The sequence below is a fragment of the Eptatretus burgeri genome, chromosome 9 (genome assembly GCF_056783735.1).
Source record: "Eptatretus burgeri isolate ZD-2024b chromosome 9, Ebu_testis_v1, whole genome shotgun sequence".
Classification (NCBI taxonomy): Eukaryota; Metazoa; Chordata; class Myxini; order Myxiniformes; family Myxinidae; genus Eptatretus; species Eptatretus burgeri.
This window is the reverse complement of record NC_140969.1, coordinates 6438446-6458503: the sequence shown is the minus strand read 5'-3', so window position 1 is coordinate 6458503 and position 20058 is coordinate 6438446.

Genomic DNA, 20058 nt, shown 5'->3' with positions numbered 1-20058 from the left:
AATCAACAGAGCGTTGATCGAAGTATGTTAACCACCATGGGAAGCAAGGAGAAGCTAATATTTAGAATGTTAATTCTTTGGTGCGCTGATCATATATATTTTGGATCCTGGCAGGAACGTTTTTACATATGTGGTCACTTGAAAGCCGAGACCACATATTTAAAATGTGGTCTCGGCTTCCACATGCAAGCATGAAAACGGCCGTAAAACGGTGGTGATGACAGTGGGTTGATTGGCTAATCACGCATATGTTAACTTCTGCCCACAAGTCAACTCAAGTGGGTGCTTCTCCTGTCTCCACAAGGTCAACGAGTCGGAGGATGCATGTCGATACAGAAAGACTCTCTTTGAGGCTGTTCGGGCAATCGACGGAGATAGAAAAGAGGCAGGAAAGGAGTAAGCTACAGCATTGTGACGAACAGTACTTGGCCTCTCGCAATCAAGTCTTATCATAAAAGAAGCAGGAAAGGAGTAAGCGACAGCATTGTGACGAACAGCACTTGGCCCTCTCACAATCAAGTCTTATCTGCACCTTCTTGCAGGGACTCTTGTTAACCCTTTGTTGTTTGACAGAGTGGGACATAAAGTAGAAGGGCAATAAAATCCAGCTATGGGCAAATAGCGAAGGTGTTTTCCCTTTCAGGCGAGAGAGAATCCCAAATTGTTACCCTGAGAGCTGAGGAGCATTTTTTTTTTTATCCCAATAGCCAAAGTATACCTATCCAAAGTCTATCCATCCATCCATCCATCCATCGGGATCATACTCGGTGTAGAGCGTTGGTGCTGCCTAAGCAGTCTCCTTGACGATTGAGCACAATCCTGCATGGGTCGCCACTCCGACACAGATCTGCACCTTTATGTGTCAGTGTCAGTTTATGGACTGAAATGTGGGTGAAAAAAGCCAGCACCACCCCCAAACTCTTCCTATTTTTAAGCTTAAACTAAATCTTGAATGTTGGAATGTAAGGAGTTTAGTGCATAGATTTGTTTTCAATCCTCATTCATCAAATATGAGAATGACACTAGTCATTGACCTGGAATTAAATAGATTAGATGTAGACATTGCCGCATTCTCTGACACCAGATTACCTGACAATGGATGCAAGAGAAAACAGCACTGTACTTTCTATTGGAGAGGGAAAGAAGAAAGTGAAAGTAGGGAGCATGGAGTTGGCTTCTTAATCAGAAATGATCTACTTTCTTGCTTCGAGCACCCGACTGCATTATAAAGTAGACCATGACTGATGAAATTGAACACAATAAATGGTCCAATCACTGGTTTTTGCAACCGATGCTCCAACTCTGCCGAGCCCATCTGAGGGGAAAGATGCTTTCTATACCCAACTCAATGAAACCATTTATAGAATAAAGGTAGATATTAAACAAGACTCGTTCAGCTGAGGGATTTCAATGCCCACGTGAGAGCTGACGCTGATGCCTGGTATCGGAAAGATGAATGAAAATTGCCAGCATTGGAGTTACCATTGGAGTTGTGCAGGTATCACTCTCTGCATTAGAAACACCTTCAAAGGAAAAAGGAGTAATCTGGCAACACCCACATTGAAGACACTGCCATCAACTTGACCGTATCATCACTAGAAGGAAGCACCTCTGTGATGTGCTACATGTTAGAAGCATGCACAGTGCAAATTGTGACAGAGGACATACACTTGTAAGATGCAAAATGAGTGTTACGCCGCACAAATGTCATCATACGAGACAAGAAATCACGGCAACCATGAAAAAGCTGATCTTGTAACAAGACTTCAAGATGTGTATCATGAGAAGCTGTGCAAGATGCCACAAAGTGAGGACAGTATAGATCAACAATGATAACAATTTTGTGACATTATTGGGGACTGCAAATAATGTTTTTGGGATCAAGGGTAGAAATCTCGCACTCTTCTCATGAAACTCACATTCTTCTCATGACATGATTCTTATGCAGAGAGTGATAACTTCCCTGATAAATCTCACACTCTTACGATGTCTCTCCGAAAGGACCGTCTGGAAACCTCCCCCCCCCCCCTTCCCCAATCTACTTTCTCAACAACCCTCTTGAAGAAGTCCTTTCATTCAAGCTTCTGGGCCTCACTATCTGCCATGATCTTTCCTGGGAAAGCCACATTCCCAAGCTGGCTTCCAAAGGCAGTCACCGACTGGGAATCCTCCATCATGCAAAGTCCTTCCTTAACACACCTGAGCTCCTGATCACATGTAAAGCTTTCATTTACAGCTTGATGGAATTCTGATCTCCCCTCTGGGCTGGTGCTCCCGCCTCTCACATTTCTCACCTTTCTCAGCTTCACGCTGTGGAAACCAAGGCATTTAAGGATCATTGGTATTTTCCGTGATGAGGCTGAATCTTTGGGTCTCTCACTCTCTCTCACTGCAGGCAGGTCGGTGGTCTGTCTGTCTGTCTGTCTGTCTGTCTCTTCTACCGTCTCCTCTCTGGCCTCACCACCCCGCTCTGTCTGAGATATGTCCACACCATATTTCTGCAGGGTGCTCAAGGTCCGTCAAGGTATACAAAAAAAAAATCCAATTCTGGCCTTTCATTATGGAATGTGGGTTGCTATACGAAATGGAAGTAGCCACTCGAGGCACTATACCATTAATCACCGTGTTAAACAAGAGGCCACCCTCTTTGGCATCTTATTTTCCTTTCTTCTGAAATGCACCTCATCAACCAGTCTGTATTGCTTTACACACAGGGAGTGATGGCAAACTATTCAACCCTGCAAGATTGCAAGCCAAGTTAAAGGTGCCGAGAGTTCTTATTCGTGAGCTTTTGGTTGCTGAGGCTGCTGCCTTCTGTGCTCACACCAAGTAGTAAGACCTCAAAAAAACCATGTGTAATGATTTGTCAACTGCTTGATTGGAGTTTAGTGCAACCATTAGTTTGAAGGAAACTGTAGTAATGGTACAAGTTATGGATCAAGCCCCTCACATCTGAATCAATGGCACCAAGCCCAATGTATTGGATAACTTCTACTACCTTGGCTCAATAGTAGCTGACAATGTCCAACCAGATGCGGAAATCATCACTCACATTAGTAACGCTTATGCTACTTCTGGGAGACTGAAAAATCGTCTCGAGGACAACGAGAGACTGACGGTCATGACCAAAATGAAGATGTTTGAAGCCTGTCCTTAACACGCCACTGTATAGCACAGAAACTTGAACAACTTACAGGAGACATGAGTGATGCTTTCACACTTTCCGCCTTTGCTGCCTTCGCCACATCCGCAGGTTGAATTTTGACAACCTTTGCTGGTCTTGTGAAAGTAGTATATGGCATGATTAGTTGGCACATTTGTATACCTAAACATTCCGCTTTGTATTCAAACTAAACTGAACGAAAACGGCAGTTAAAATAAATTGTGCATTTTATTCATTTGTTTTCTCCATATTCTCATCATAAATGTTTGTTGAAGATTTGATGACATAAATGAAATTGGTAAACTGTTATGGCATTGGACTGAATCTCGATCTCGACACTGAATCTCGATGAATCTCAACACTGAATCTCGATGGTAAATAAATGAACAAACACGGACGCGATTCAAAAAAAACATGGGGTGTCTCGCGCTTGACTCTCTGCGGACGGACTGATAAGGCCTATTTGTACTCGCTATGACTTTGCCATTTTGACACATTTATCAATTGGTCTTCTCAATATTCTCATAATAAGGGTTTGTTGAAAATTTGATGACAAAAGCTCAAATGGTCAAAAGGTTGTGGCCTGGACAGACATTATCATTATCACTCTTGTCATTGTCATTCCTATTCTGTCCCACAATCTTTATTATCGTTCTCGCAGGATGGCCTAGAGGTACGCACACTAGCCTCTCTGCTCTCGAGCCTGAGTTTGAATCTCGGACCCATCTCTAACTGTCATCCCTCGGATGGGCATTAACTTCAACTGGCATCCCGTCTGCCGGCATTAGTTGGTGGATGTTAAAGACCTCACGGTGTCCTTCGCGTAGAGTGTGCGAGCTATCGCCGGCACCATTGCCAAATTCGAAATTCCTGCCCTAACCAGCAGGAGGCACAGCCATGCCCTCAGCCAATGATTCAAACCCACAGGCTGCGCAGGAAATTGATTGTTGTCGTCGTCATTCGTATTATGTGCTATTGTCATTATCAGTAACATTATTGTGATGATGTTCATCATTATTATCATAACATATCATTGGCATTAGTTTCGTTCTCATTATTATGATTTATCAATATCAACCAAATTATCAGTGCCATCATTATCATTATTATTATTATCATTATCACTTTGCGTTTACCGAAGAAGCCCTGAACACTTTTGATTTTTTTTTTTGTTTTTTTTTCCTGCTGAGAAATAACCAGTTTACGGGGAGGGGCCTCCATGGTTATAGTGCTTTTACCCTCGCAACCACAATCCCGGAACTCGTCTCCAAGGTGAAAAAAACCCGCAGCTAATGCAGATGTTCTGCAGTGGGGCTAATCATGGCTATTTATGGTTACTATTCCTTTGCCCGTAAATATTTTCACCCAATTCTTAATTATTTTCTCCAAATTCTCATTATAAAGGTTTGTTGAAAATTTAATTACAAAATCTCAAATGGTAAAAAGTTGTGACCTAGACACGCACGCACGCACGCGCGCGCGACTGCAAAACCCCAACTTCCACTGCACTGGGGGGGGGGGGGGCGTGCTAATTATAGGATTTTTATTGATACTCAAATGTACAATTTGGTGTGTCGGTCTGTCTGACTGTGATACATTTGGTCATTACCTATCCAATCTAAACCAAACTTGACAGAAAGACTAAAGGTCACACTACGGAGATTGTCGCGACTTAATTTGTCTCCCTGCCCAAGGGGGTTTTCTGCCTTGGTCAAACTCTGTCTTAAGGTGTACAAATAGCTTGACGTGGCATTTCGTGGGGAATAGTGTAAATAGGTAAAGATTATTATAACCACAAACTCTTCAGTCAATTCTGTCCAATGTATGATTACCGTTTTGAACAGTTACTACTGTTGTGTAACACTAAAGTGAAAGAAATTTAGAGGAAACCCGACGTTCTCGAGGCATTCTATGCTTATCGCGACCCCCACAGACTAACGGCTCCGAGCCGTCTCAACTTACTCGGCCTCTAGGTAGGTCACAATGATGTTTATAGTCAGGTTCCTTGTGTCCATAATTTGACGTTCGTTGGAATTTTTTGGAGAGTAGCTAACCCCAACATTTTTGGAAAGCTTAAACAATACCAAAACAGAAAATCCATGTTTCACATTTTTTCAATGCATATAATGTGGTCAAATAGGTCATTTTGGGGTAAAAACCTGTTTTTTTTTTATTTCAGCTCTGAAAATTCAAAATTAATCTCAAGCAAGCAACTGATGATGCATAATTGTTAACTAGAGGACAGTTCTTAATATAGAATGCACATATCTATTTTGAGCAATGGTTACCATGGAAACGGCTATCATTTTGTCAAATTACCGTTTATTTAATGTATTGCTTTCAAATCTTGAAACAAGTAACGCATGAATATGGTGATCAGTGAAATGTACTTAATGTCAAATATGAGTTTGTAGCCAATTGACATCACTGTCTCTGATGTCACTCATCATTGCCATCGTCATTATCACTATCGTGGTCATGCCGTTCAACGTTTGAATCCTCGTCATTCTCCACGAAGTGCTGCACATGCAAAGATCAGAGCATGTTAAGTTCTTGGCCCTGCGGGAACATCTCTGTGATTAACATTCTGTCTTGCACTGGCACCTTATCATCTCGATAATTGCCTTTAGTGCAGGGAGAATGTCTGTTGTCGGTTTGAGTTGACCACTCGTGTCCTTGTGGAAGCCATTCTTTAATGGATCAAGAAATGTTTGCTGAGAAATTGCTGCTTGACCCCAAACGTATGCCTGGATATGTACCCGCATGATATGCTGCCTCAGAGCACCGACAGTTGGTGGTAACTTGTCATTCTCAGCCATGTTCTTACAGAAGAGATGCCACCGAAGTTCAGGGATGCTGGAAATATTGACACCACTTGGTCAATAACCTGAACAGACAAATCTTGCTAAAGTTGTGTATAGGTCCTCTGATAGTTCAGCATCCTTACAGAGCATAGCAAAAGGCATCTACCATGTCGTCATCGGCCTTCAAGTAGCACTGGAACCACTTTGCCTTACCATGTCGAGCGAATCGCCTAGTATTATCGGCACCTGTGAATGTGTGGAAGGCTGGCAATGTCTGGGCTCTCAGCTCACCTTGGGCCTTCCAGATTGGCTCGATTTCGACAATGCTAGATGCCATTGAGATAGATGTGTCTTGGCAGGAGATGATAGTTTGCTTTGACAAGAACCAGAACATCCGTATCAGGTGAGAATATCGTCAGCTCAATATCTCCCGTGTGTTGCTGTGATGCAGCTATTGCTTGCTGGATCATCAACATATCGGCCTCCGCATGGTTATTCGCCTCAAATTGGAGACCCCTGTTGCTCGATGTCTGCCCAGATGCCGAAACGACTACCACCTTTGTTGAATCGTGGTTGTATTCTAGAGTTTTCTCTGCCAAGTACTCGTCAGATCAGCCTTGGTTTTATCATGGGACAGAAATCGACTCATCGTGATGCGCTTGATACTGGTATCATCCTTGACCTGATATTGGACTGGTGCCTTTCCTTGACGTCATCGTTTGTCTCTGGTTGTGCTCTTGAGGGAATCTTGCTAGTATGTATCAAAAACAAGAATTACATGGTCGAAGCCTCTGGTCAGACTCATCACCCTATCATTAAAACATTCACTGAGGTCCTTCACTGTCACGACTATTACTGGTTTCTTGATCATTTTCTGGACAACTACCATTCCATCCACGACTGCGACCTTCGTGCTAGTACTGCCATCAATTACAGCATCAGCGGGTGCTGGTTCCATGTGTGTGGCATCAAGCTCATCTTCTGGTAAAGACGGTTCCTTGTTGGCAAACTTCTCCAAGTTGTGGATTAGCTTCGACTTGTCGGTGCATGACAGTAAGCTACCGTTTGGTGCAAACAGGGCCCTCGGTGTCACAGTGAATTCAAAGTTGCCAATTGCATCCTTCTGGTCGACATCCCTGCTGGATCTGGAGAGTACCATCAGTCTACCATACAAATCCTTGTTTTCTTTTAGATCTACTGTCTTGTCCCTGATCTTGATTGCTCGTGTTGTATTGCCAGACATGTACATTCTGTTCTTCTGCTTCTTCACTGGCACCCATAGGCTGACATCACTATTGATCCGTTTGAACATTGATCGTTCTGATATTCAACAACAGACACACCAATGTTTCATTGCACAGATGGCCGTTTCCATGGCAACCAACTGTTCCAATACTTGAAAATCATAATACTTATGTGTAACTTCGTCATGGTCACTATATTTAACAATTATTTAGGCCATCCGATGGAAAATATAATTTTTTTAAAAATATTAAAAAATGGCAATTCCACTCCAGAAATGCTGTTTCCATGCCAACCGACAGTCAAAATGCAACATTTTATTATCTTATGAAATCCATTGTTATCCATTTAACAGTAATCCATCATCAGTTGGTTATTTTGAATTGTTTCAAATTTTTTAAAATTGGAATTCAAAAAAAGCGTTTTTCACCCCAAAACGACATTTCCAAAAGTTGAAAAAATGTGAAACATCATTTTTTAATTTAAATAGATTTTAAATTCTCAAAAATCTATAGGTTTGCTACTCTCCAAAAAATTCCAACAAAATTACACAAGTTACCTGACTATGAGCTCATAAAGGTGCTTAAATGAGTCTTTACACATAAATGACGTATCCCATTGCCTGTATGATTTTTCTAACCATCAGATTATATGCGGACTGTACATGGATTGTTATAACTTGTATGTTGCGGCCTCATTTGTAATTTCTCCTGGCTATGTTTTCAAGTGTAATGTGCGATATTGCTCTGACACACTTACGGCCAAATTGTGAGCTTTATTTCATGCATAACACTATTCCTCATGGTTGCTAGCATCATATAATACTTGCCTGAGGGAAATATGGAGAAAATTGTACACATATACGTACGTTTTCACATGGTCGTTCTATAGGCGCTGGTCCGCACACCGACTGGAAATGAAATGTATTATAACCACAAATTAACCAATTCCGTCCAATGATAATGACATAATAATGACTAGAAGGGCACTCGGTAGAGTGCAGACCTCCGACACGTAATACCTGATCCAATACAACATATTCGGCCCAAGAAGTTTTTGAAATATGCTATACAGCTACAGTGCTTAGAGAAAGTTGACACCCCCTTTCAAAATTTTCACCTTTTGTTGCCTTTTAGCCTGGAATTAAATTGCATTAAAATCAGACTTTTTCCTCCTTAATTTACACATCGTAACCCACAACTTCCAAGTGAAAAACAAACTCAACACAAATCAGAAAATTAATTTAAATACAAAACTAGAATATCTTGGTTGGATGCTAAAGTGAAAGAAATTGTATTATAATTGCAATTGTAAATTAGGTCAGGTGTAACCATTCACCTTCAAAATCACACATCAAGTTAATTGGCCTCCACCTGTGTTAAATTGTAATGATTCTGATTATTTCAGGATAAAATCAGCTGTTCCTATAGGTTTCTTCTGTTGAGTTGTGCATTTCACAGCAACGACTCAACCATGAGAACCAATAAGCTTTCAAACAACCTCCAGGATAAAGTTGTGGAAAGGCACAGATCAGGGGATGGGTCGAAAAATATTTCAAAGGTCTTGAATATCCTTTGGAGCACAGTCAAGACAATCATTAAGAAATGGAAGGCGTATGGTACCACCAAGACCCTGCCGAGATCAGGCAGTCCCTCCGAAATATATGACCAAGCAAGTAGGAGACTGATCAGAGACCACCAAGAGGCCAATGAGAATGTTGAAAGAGCTACAGGCCTTTATGTCAAAGACTGGTAACTGTGTGCATGACAAGAATATCCCAAGCACTCCACAAGTCTGGCCTGTACAGTAGGGTGGCAAGAAGGAAGCCATGACAAAAAATCCCACCTTGAGTCCCGTTTGAAGTATGCACAAAAAACACTGGAGATTATGAAGCCATGTGGCAAAAAGTTTTGTGGTCTGACAAAACCAAGATGGAACTTTTTGGCCTAAATGTAAAACGTTACGTTTGGCGCAAACCCAACACAGCACATCACCCAAAGAACACCATCCCTGCTGTGAAGCATGGTGGAGGCAGCGTCATGTTATGGGGATGTTTCTCATCAGCAGGGACTGGGGCACTTGTCCGGGTAGAAGGGAAAATGGATGGAGTAAAATGGCGAAATCCGAGAGGAAAACCTGCTGGCCTCAACAAGAATACTGAAATTGGGACGAAGTTCACCTTTCAACATCACAACGACCCGAAGCACACAGCTAAATCTACACTGGAGTGGCTAAGGGACAAAAAGGTAAATGTCCTTGAGCAGCCCATTCAGAGCCCCAACCTAAATCCAATCGAAAATCTGTGAAGTGACTTGAAGATTGCTGTCCTTGATTGAAAAAGTGAAAATGACTTGAAGATTGCTGTCCATCAACTTGACTGAGCTTGAACAGTTTTGTCCAGAAGAATGGGTAAATATTGCCCAATCAAGGTGTGCAAAGTTGGTAGAGACCTATCCCAACAGACACAGCGTGTCAAAGCTGTGAGTCTGTTGGCAAATTGCTGGCAAAGATGTTTCCACCAAGTATTAACTCCTGGAGGTGGACACTTATCCAACCAAGTATTCTAGTTTTGTATTTTTAATCAATATTCTAAAATTTGTTGGATTTTGTTTTTCACTTGGAAGTTGTGGGTTATAATGTGTAAATAAAGGTGGAAAAGTCTGATTTGATGTAATTGAATTCCATGCTATGAGGCAACAAAAGGTGAACATTTTGAAAGGGTGTGTAGACTTTCTATCGGCACTGTATATCGTTTTTGGCCCCATACCTCAATGGTGAAGAATCGCTTTTCGGCTCTTCACCGAAATCGAATCTTCATCCTCGTCACATATCCAACGCGTCCACCAAGTTTTATCCAAATCTATCCACAACTTTTTTGAGGTATCTTGCACACAAATGGACAGACAAGGGTGAAAACATAACCTCCTTCCACCTTCAGCGACGGAGGTAATAAAGGCATATTATCCATGAGTATTAACAATAATAAGGAAAATATCATGGCTGAGTCAAAAGCATCATGGGTAAGCGGGTGTGAAAATGAACTGAAAATGAAGGTGAAAAGGACTAAACTATTTAGATATGCACATACACATGGCTCCCTCCACCGCACTCTCCTCCATGGCCGCTCCCGGAGGGAGCCAGTGTTTTTCGTTTCCATAAATCATGCTTATATTATTGGTGGGGAAAAATGATTCTGATGCAAAAATCATTTCGACGGGAGAAACAACTTTGATGCAAAAAAATTTCTCGTGTGGATCTATAATCTGACATTAAGGAAGAAAAGGTCGTCCGCATTGTCTTAAGAAATTTTAATGTACGTCACATGAATAAAGAAAATGTCAATTTCCCCAGTGGGACGTGAAATGCAGTGCCGGCATACTCGGTTCGTCATTAGCAGGTTGGTGCCCCTTGTTCTTATTGATTTTAAACAGAACCTCATTGTGTATCTAAGAGCAAGCTCGTGCTTGTTAGCTTTGCACATCCCAAGCTTCCTCACCTTGTGGGTAACAACCCCTCCTGGGGCCTTGCAACCTGTCTCAAACGCAACAGCCAATGATGCTTCCTTCAGTTTTCACACTTTGCACTGAAACTTTGCTGGAGGATTTCTCCGGTGATGACATGAAAATGATCCTCCCTATTTTATTTGTTCTAGTTTTTCTAAATTAAAAAAAAACGTCCCAAAAAAACAAAAACTACCCATTACACAACTTAGAAAAGGTCGATATTTGGTGTGTGCAGAAGCAATAGTTTGTGCACATGGTGAACTCTCACATATGTTCAAATTGAGCACCGTCAGCTTCTCGGCACCGGTGACAGCGACAAACAACTGAATAACTAACATTCACCGACGTGTCTGCTGGAATAGCTGCGTTCTCTCCATGAATGGTCGGATTTTCAGAGGACCACTACACACAACGATGTCGGTTCACTGCAACACTGAGCTTGAATGTTGCCTCATCTGACAAAAAGATCATGTCCACAAACTGTGCATCCTCGTCCACATTCTCTTGAAACCTTTCACAAAACTCAGCTCTGGAATCCGGAGCATCTTCAATCATTTTATGTGACCGTCTCGGCACATAGGATTTCCACGAGTCTGTTTTGAGAATCTGGTGTACACTTGCCCTGCTGATTCCAGTCTCACGAGCACATCGCTTTACAGATTTTTGTGGAGGTCGTGTGAATTACTGTAACATCATAGCAGAATTTTCCCCACCTGAGTGAGCGGTGTCTCCCAGATCATTGCTTGCACAGGTCTTGCACAGTACCGTACGTCTCAAATTTATCACGAATTCTTGGAAATGTTATTCGTGATTAAGGTTTCAAAGCAGGATCACGTCTCCACTCCCCCTTCTTCAAGTCCTCATCCCAACCCCAAATCAGCATCACAGTCACTGACTGTTAAGATTGCTCAGGCTTCTCGGTGAAGTAAATGGACGAAAAGGTAATTATACGTTGGTTGGAATTGACTGAAGACTTTGTGGTATATATATATATATATGTATATATATATATATATATATATATATATATATATATATATATATATTGTTACGGCTATGGAAATTCACAGAACACCATATAGGTCCTTAGATCAGATATGTCGATAAGTCTGTGTTCAGATAGATTTCCCCACCGATGTCAAAGGGATTTATTCGTGAAACCGGGCTGTGATCTTTCAGTTAGCCGTTATTCTTTTGCTATCGTTATTTTGGATCAACCGCTTCACAACAACCACCTCCACCACCAACATCGCTCTCATCAACCGCTTCACAACAACCACCTCCACCACCAGCATCGCTCTCACAACCGCCTTCACAAAACCACCTTCTCCACAACGCCAACCACAACCACCTTCTTCACAACGCCAACCACAGCCACCATCTCCTAAACCACATCTCCCCCAATAACCAACAACGAACAACATCGCTTCACCTTCAACTCCGCAAACGCCGCCATCTTTGCACCGGCCACGGCGAGATCGCTGCAAACAGACGCGGGGGTTTCCTCGTTGTGCAGGGCCGGTGATCTCCACAACGTCCACTCTCCTTTGTGGGCGCCAGCGCCGGTGATCTCCACAACGTCCGCTCTCCTCTGTGGGCACCAGTGTCGGTGATTTCAAACACGTCCGCTCGCTCCGAGCTTCGCCTCAGAATTCGGATCAGGAGATCGAGGGGGGCGGAGTCAGTGGGGGTCAGAGGTGAAAGAGCGGAGATCAAACCTCTCCTCACGAACCCTATAAAAGAGCGCGCAGAGCGCCAAGCTCGCAGTTGTCGGTCGGTCTGGGTTTGGAGTGGTGTGAAGAGCAAAGTTCGAGTCCAGTTGAGGTCTGGGTTCGCCGAGGAGACGCAGCTGGGAGCGCAGCAAGGCCTGCCGTGCCGCGCAGAACTGCGCGTTCGTGTACGGGACGTGGGGAGAGCCGGAGAGCGGTCGCTAGCCAGCACCGAACGGTCCGAGGTGATCGGGCTTCGGGACAGTCCGTGCGGCGCTAAGGGACGGACGGGCTCTTAAAGAGAGCATCAACTCTAAGAGAGCAAAAGACCCGTTCGTTCCTCTGAGGCGTTGCCGGCTGGGCCCGAATCACCAGGCCGCCAAACGAGGCCTGGGCCGGACCGCGGTCACGACAGCTGCCATGAGGACGGGACGTCGCGGGTCGCCCCAGCGAGGCACCTCGAAGTTGAAGGTAACCAGCCCGGCTTCGCGGAGCTTCTGCGGTCATCACAACTCCGTGAAATAAAGACCCAAGAGGTCCAGTCTACCCCTCGTCTTTCCTGGGGTTTTTTTTCTTGTTTCTTTTGAATGAACGTTGTGGTGCCATGTTTTTAAGTCAAACTGTTTCGTGTGTACATAATAGATAGACGGTAGTAGCTCTTTTGCATTGCTCGTGGTTTGTCCCTGACATGTTACATAATTGCATGCGTGCTCTCCTTGATTGCATACATAACTGCATGATTGCCATTGCTGCATTGATTGACGTGCATGCCTGCATATGTGTCTTGTGAAATAAATGTGCTTGTTCAAATGTTAACCCGTTCATTGTGTCCTTTCCCTAATTGAATTGCCTATTGCACTCGGAATATAGTTGGTTTTTAAATAACCGATAATAGAATCGGGTCCAATGAGCCTCGCGATAACACCCCTCTCGGTTATCCCAAAACGAAGCGAGCTGCTTAAGCGGCTCGTTTCAAGCGGGCCCCGTTGAGGTACAGTCTCTCGGTAGTCTGCCCGCGCGATTAATTAGGTATATCGACAATTCGGCGATTGACCCTGTAGCACGGGTAGAGTGTTGACTAGGCTGTGGTGTGCACCCAAAACACACCTGTAGTGGGATTCCGGCGTTTGATCCGGAAGGCTGCGACGAGATTGTCCGTTCGGTGGGTTGGAGCGGCCGCCATTCGCTAGAAGCGGTCGTCCGCACGCCGGCGGGTGGAAATCTACAACAATATATATATATATATATATATATATATATATATATATATATATATATATATATATATATATATATATTACTTCCAGTTAGTGAGCGAACCAACAATTTGGAACCTATACACCACTCGTATGTGCAACAAAAATGTACATAACTCAAAATTGCATGAATATCAGTATTTGTAATCCTCCACATGCACTGTCCAGTCGCAAGAGATGTAAAATGAGGTATCTTTCAGCATCATACATGCTGTGATGATAACGTTTACTCCATTTAGACACAATCTAAATGCCGTACTTCCGGTTTGGGGATCGGCGCACGGGGACGGCTGAGTGGTGAGCTCTCCTTCCATTCCTCCTCAAGCTTTTTGCATATTTTGTTATCATGATTTGTGTTAGGGCCTGTGGAACTGCAATTAAAAAGCTGTAGTTGTGTTCGTCACAGTTTTACCGGGTAGTTGAGTTCGTTTATTGAAAGAAGCAGGGCGAGGCCTCGTGTTAAGTTTTGTGTGGTCAGTTGGGGCCTTGGGAGAATGGGGGTAAAACAACTGTTGTAAATGGAGACCGAAGGAGAAAGGATGAGGAGTACGTAAAATGTAACAGTTGCTCAATGTGGGCTACGTCAACAGTGGGGGAGGCAGAGGGTTCTTATTGTTGGAAGAGTGAGGAAATCGTCCACTTGAGGATGGTTATCACTGAGTTGAAGGAACGCATCGATAATTTGCAGCAAGTAGCAGAATGTGAGAAATTTGTAGATAATAGTTGGTTACTGTTGTGACGGTGCAAAGGGGGCAGGCGGTGGTGATGGTGCAACAGGGGCAGGCGGTGGTGACAGTGCAAAGGGGGCAGGCGGTGGTGATGGTGCAACAGTGGTGAGCAGTGGTGATGGTATAACGTGGGTGGGCAGTGGTGATGGTTTAATGGGGGTGGGCAGTGGTGATGGTTTAATGGGGGTGGGCAGTGGTGATGGTTTAATGGGGGTGGGCAGTGGTGATGGTTTAATGGGGGTGGGCAGTGGTGATGGTTTAATGGGGGTGGGCAGTGGTGATGGTTTAATGGGGGTGGGCAGTGGTGATGGTTTAATGGGGGTGGGCAGTGGTGATGGTTTAATGGGGGTGGGCAGTGGTGATGGTTTAATGGGGGTGGGCAGTGGTGATGGTTTAATGGGGGTGGGCAGTGGTGATGGTATAACGGGGGCAGGCAGTTGTGATGGTATAATGGGGGCGGGCAGTGGTGATGGTGCAACGGGGGCGAGCAGTGGTGATGGTGCAATGGGGGCGAGCAGTGGTGATGGTATAATGGGGGCGAGCAGTGGTGATGGTATAATGGGGGCGAGCAGTGGTGATGGTATAATGGGGGCGAGCAGTGGTGATGGTATAATGGGGGCGGGCAGTGGTGATGGTGCAACAGGGGCGGGCAGTGGTGACGGTGCAACGGCGGCTGGCAGTGGTGCCGGTGCAATGGGGGTGGGCAGTGGTGACAGTGCATAATGGGGGCGAGCAGTGGTGATGGTATAATGGGGGCAGGCAGTGGTGACGGTGCAACGGCGGCTGGCAGTGGTGACGGTGCAACGGAGGTGGGCAGTGGTGACGGTGCAACGAGGGCAGGCAGTGGTGACGGTGCAACGGGGGCGAGCAGTGGTGATGGTATAATGGGGGCGAGCAGTGGTGATGGTATAATGGGGGCGAGCAGTGGTGATGGTATAATGGGGGCGAGCAGTGGTGATGGTGCAACAGGGGCGGGCAGTGGTGACGGTGCAACGGGGGCAGGCAGTGGTGACGGTGCAACGGGTGCAGGCGGTGGTGACGGTGCAACGGGGTCAGGCAGTGGTGACAGTGCAATGGGGTCAGGCAGTGGTGACCGTGCAACGGGGTCAGTGGTGGTGACGGTGTAACGGGGTCAGGCATTGTTGACGGTGCAACGGTGGTGGGCAGTGGCGATGGTGCAACGGGGGCGGGCAGTGGTGGAGGTGCAGCGGGGGCAGGTAGTGGTGGAGGTGCAGCGGGGGCAGGTAGTGGTGGAGGTGCAGCGAGGGCAGGTAGTGGTGGAGGTGCAGTGGGGGAACGTAGTGGTGGAGGTACCAGCGGGGGCACGCAGTGGTGGAGGTACAGCGGGGGCACGCAGTGGTGGAGGTACAGCGGGGGCACGCAGTGGTGGAGGTGCAGCGAGGGCAGGTAGTGGTGGAGGTGCAGCGGGGGAACGTAGTGGTGGAGGTGCAGCGGGGGAACGTGGTGGTGGAGGTACAGCGGGGGCACGCAGTGGTGGAAGTGCAGCAATAGAAAGAGGTATTGGAGACAGTTTTTGTGTGTGATGAAATTATTAAATATGTAGATTCTTCATTCTGCAGAAAGGATTGTAGCCACATAATTCTGTGTAGTTTTGAAGGAGCGGGAGTTAGGGACATTAAAGGAAGGGTAAACCATGTTGTTTCAGGTCATGGCAGGAAGAAGTTGGTTGTGGTACACCTCGGAGTGAATGATGTCAGGAAAGTATACTTATCAGAGGTTTTGATAGAGACAGGATATTGGGTGCAACAGGGGCGACGGGGGGGGGGGGCTGAACCATAGAGAGGGTTCAGCGTAGGGCTATGTAGGGCTACTTTGCAGCTGAAAGCAAAGGGTTGTGAGGTCATGTTTCTGGGACCCTCCCAAGATTAGGAAACGATATAGAAATTATGAGCAGAGCAGAAGACGTCAACCAATGGCTGGAAGAATGGTGTAGGGAGGAAGGTTTTACATTTAGGAAGCAGTGGGAATCATTTAGGGGACAAAGGGAGTGTTTCCGGAATGATGGCCATATGTTAAATAGAAAGGGGGCAGCAAGGTTTGCAGTGGGAATTGAGGAAGGAATTCAGGCTTTATTAGGTCAGTGGAGAGTGGAGAGGGTATTGAGGAAGGAACGGATGAAGTAATTGGGATGAGTAAGGCCAGGCAGGAAAATATAATTTCAGGAAGGGAAAAGTTAAACATATTCTATACCAATGCCAGAAGTTTAAATAATAAGATGGAAGAGCTTGAAGCCAAAGTTGAGTGCGAGGAGTACGATATAGTTGCAGTGAGTGAGACATGGTTTCAGGAGAGTAACTGGAGGACAGAATTAGAAGGCTACAAGGTGTATCGGTGTGATAGGAAGGAGAGAACAGGTGGAGGAGGAGTTGCAATCTGGGTAAAGGACAGCATTGCATCAAGATAAAGGGTTGACATTAAGGAAGGAATAAATGTTGAGGATTCTGTGTGGGTAGAGATTAGAGATTGTAAAAACAGTAAGATACTAGTGGGATGCTTTTATGGGGTTCTGTGTGTGAAGGAAGCGGAGGAAGGAGGAGTGCATTAAGAATTCAAAAGGGCATGTGGTAAGGGAAGAGTATTGGTTATGGGGGATTTTAACTTGTCAGTTATAAATTGGATCCATGAACAGGGAAAGGGAAGAGCGGATGAGGATTTCCTAGTTTTAGTCCAGGATTGCTTTTTAACCCAGTTTGTAGATAAGCCCACGAGGGGGAGTGCAGTGCTAGACCTCCTTTCAAGTGACGTTCCAATATGATGGAGTAGATGGAGGTTGGGGAGCATTAAGGAGCAAGTGACCATAACATTGTGTGTGCAAAGATTCTGTTGAGGGTTGGAGTTCAGGGTAGGAGGGTAAGGCTATTAGATTTCAGGAAGGCAAACTTTGAGGGTATGAGGAGAGAATTGGGTGATGTAGATTGGGAGACTCTAACAACAGGACAATCAGAATCAGAGAAATGGGAAACCATGAAGGACCAAATGTGTGGAGCACAGAGTAAGTACATTCCAATGAGGTGTAAAATTAGAAACAGAAAGAGACCAGGGTGGTTGAGCAGTGAGATAAGGAATGATATTAAGGAGAAGCAGAGGCATTTATTAGGTTTAAAATAACAGGACTGGAGTTAGATTTATATCACTATCGGAGTAAACACAGGCAAGTGAAGAAAATCACTCCGCAAGCCAAAAGAGAGTATGAGAAGGACATGGCTAAGAATATTAAACATAACTAGAACTGCCACTTTATAACTGCTGGCAGTGATGACCGGGTACCCAGTCCGTTCGCCTTTGACACAACGTGAGACTTGAATCATCGTCGCAAAGTTTCGCATTTATCGGATAAGCGGTGCCAGAGAAAACATTATTTAATGGTGATACAAACACAGGCCTGCTTCGAGACGGCGCGGAACAGACGAGTTACGAACCGGGCAGCACAAAGCGTTCAATTTCCTTATTACTGGCGAACAGATTCAAATAATTAAATAATTCTGGCTGCCAAACCGCGTGACCGATCAGGTTGAAATTTTAAACTTTTGTTTCGCATGTCGGCTAAATTACAAATCTGAAGTTTCGTATATATAGAAGCAGCGGTTCCAGAGTAAACATGAATTAATATTTATCCTTAAATCCAAGATGGCGGCCAAACCATGTGACTTGTGATGTCATAATTTTCACCTCATGTGCAAACACGATCGGAGACGATAAGTGCAAATTTTCGCTTCGCTTGGTTAAGCAGTTCCAGAGAAAACATTATTTAATATTTTTCTTAAAACCAACATGGCTGCCAAACCCTGGGCCCGATCCCGTTGAAATTTCAAACCCTCATTCCGCATGACTGTTCCACCATAAAGGTGATGTTTCACATTGATTGATGCAGTTGTTCCAGAGTAAACATTAATTAATATTTTTCCTTCAATCCACTATGGCTGCCAAACGTTGCGTCGTACCTCAAAAGGGGGTGAGAACTTTTTATTCGTCATTGAGAGTCGGTCATAGTGGTGGAGTTTCGCCTGGATCTGTTCAGTCGTTTCAGAGAAAAAGACGTTTTAAGATATTATTTTTCAATCCAAGATGGCTGACGAACCATGTGACCTATGACATCACAAGTTTATATTCTGCTTCCAACTGGGTATTGGAACACGTGTGTGAAGTTTCGTGTTAATCGGTAAAGGTGCGTTTTTCTATCCAAGATGGCCGCCAAACCATGTGACGTGTGACATCATAATTTTTACCACTCGTGCACACACGATGGTAGATGATAATTGGAAACTTTCGATTCGTTAGGTTAAGCGGTTCCAGAGAAAACATTATTTAATATTTTTCTTAAATCCAAGATGGCGGCCAAACCGTGTGACTTATCAATTCGAAATTAACAAACTTATATCGCCTACGTGTCCCGAATATACTTCTGAAATCTGCCCTTCATCCAACCAGCGCTTCTGGAGAAGAAGATGTTTGAAGGTTTTAGGGTTTTTTCAAGATGGCCACCAAACCATGTGACCGATCAAGAACAAATTAACAAACTTGAGAAAGGACCTCATGGGGAATATATGTGTGAAGTTTCGTCTTCATCTCTTTTGCCCTTCTGGAGAAGAAGATTTTTAAAATTTATTCATTTTCAATCCAAGATGGCTGCTGAACCTTGTGACCTACGATATCATAAATTTAAATTCTGCTTTCCATCGTCGACCCGAACAAGTGTGTGAAGTTTCGTGTAAATCGGATAAAGTGTATTTTTCTATCCAAGATGGCCGCCAAACCATGTGACTTCTGAGGTAAAAATTTTTTTACCATGTATGCAGACTTGAGGGAGGAAGGCACTTGCAAATTTTCGCTTTGATGGCTTATGAAATACCAGAGAAAACATTATTTAATATTTTTCTTAAATCCAACATGGCGGCCAAACCATGTGACCTATCACTTTGAAATTAACAAACTTGCATCACATACATGTCACGAATATAGTTCTGAAATCTCGCCTTCATTGGACCAGCGCTTCTGGAGAAGAAGATGTTTGAAGGTTTTAGGGTTTTTTCAATATGGCCGCCAAACCATGTGACGTATCAACAACAAATTAACAAACTTGAAAGAGGACCTCAGGGGGAATGTGCGTGTAAAGTTTCGCCTCAATCTGCACAGCCGTTCTGGAGAAGAAGATTTTTTTTAAAAAACACAAAAAAACAAGATGGCGGCCGAATTACGTCACCGATGACGTCAAAATATTTTTTTTCTACGATGAATTTTTGTGTAGATGATGCTCAAGAAATTTCAAATTTTTGCCATGTGGCGTTCTACTTGACGAATTTTTACTGGGATACCTCTTCACTGATGACGTCACGAAAAATCACACGTATACCCGAGTGGGAGCTTGTTCAAATGTATCAAGCGAAATGTTTTTACCCTAGAAGGTTTCCGAGATACAGAGGTCCAAAGTTTATCTGTTTTTTCAAGATGGCGCCCGTATCACGTGACCTATGACGTCATAATTATCAATAATGTATGCTATCAAAAAAGATACATATTTGGTGAAAATTTTGTGTCGATTGGTCTTACCATTTCTGAGAAAATGGCATTTAAAGCGAAAAAATTTGGAAATTTTGCAAATTTACGGCGGAAGAAAAATAATAATAAACAGAAG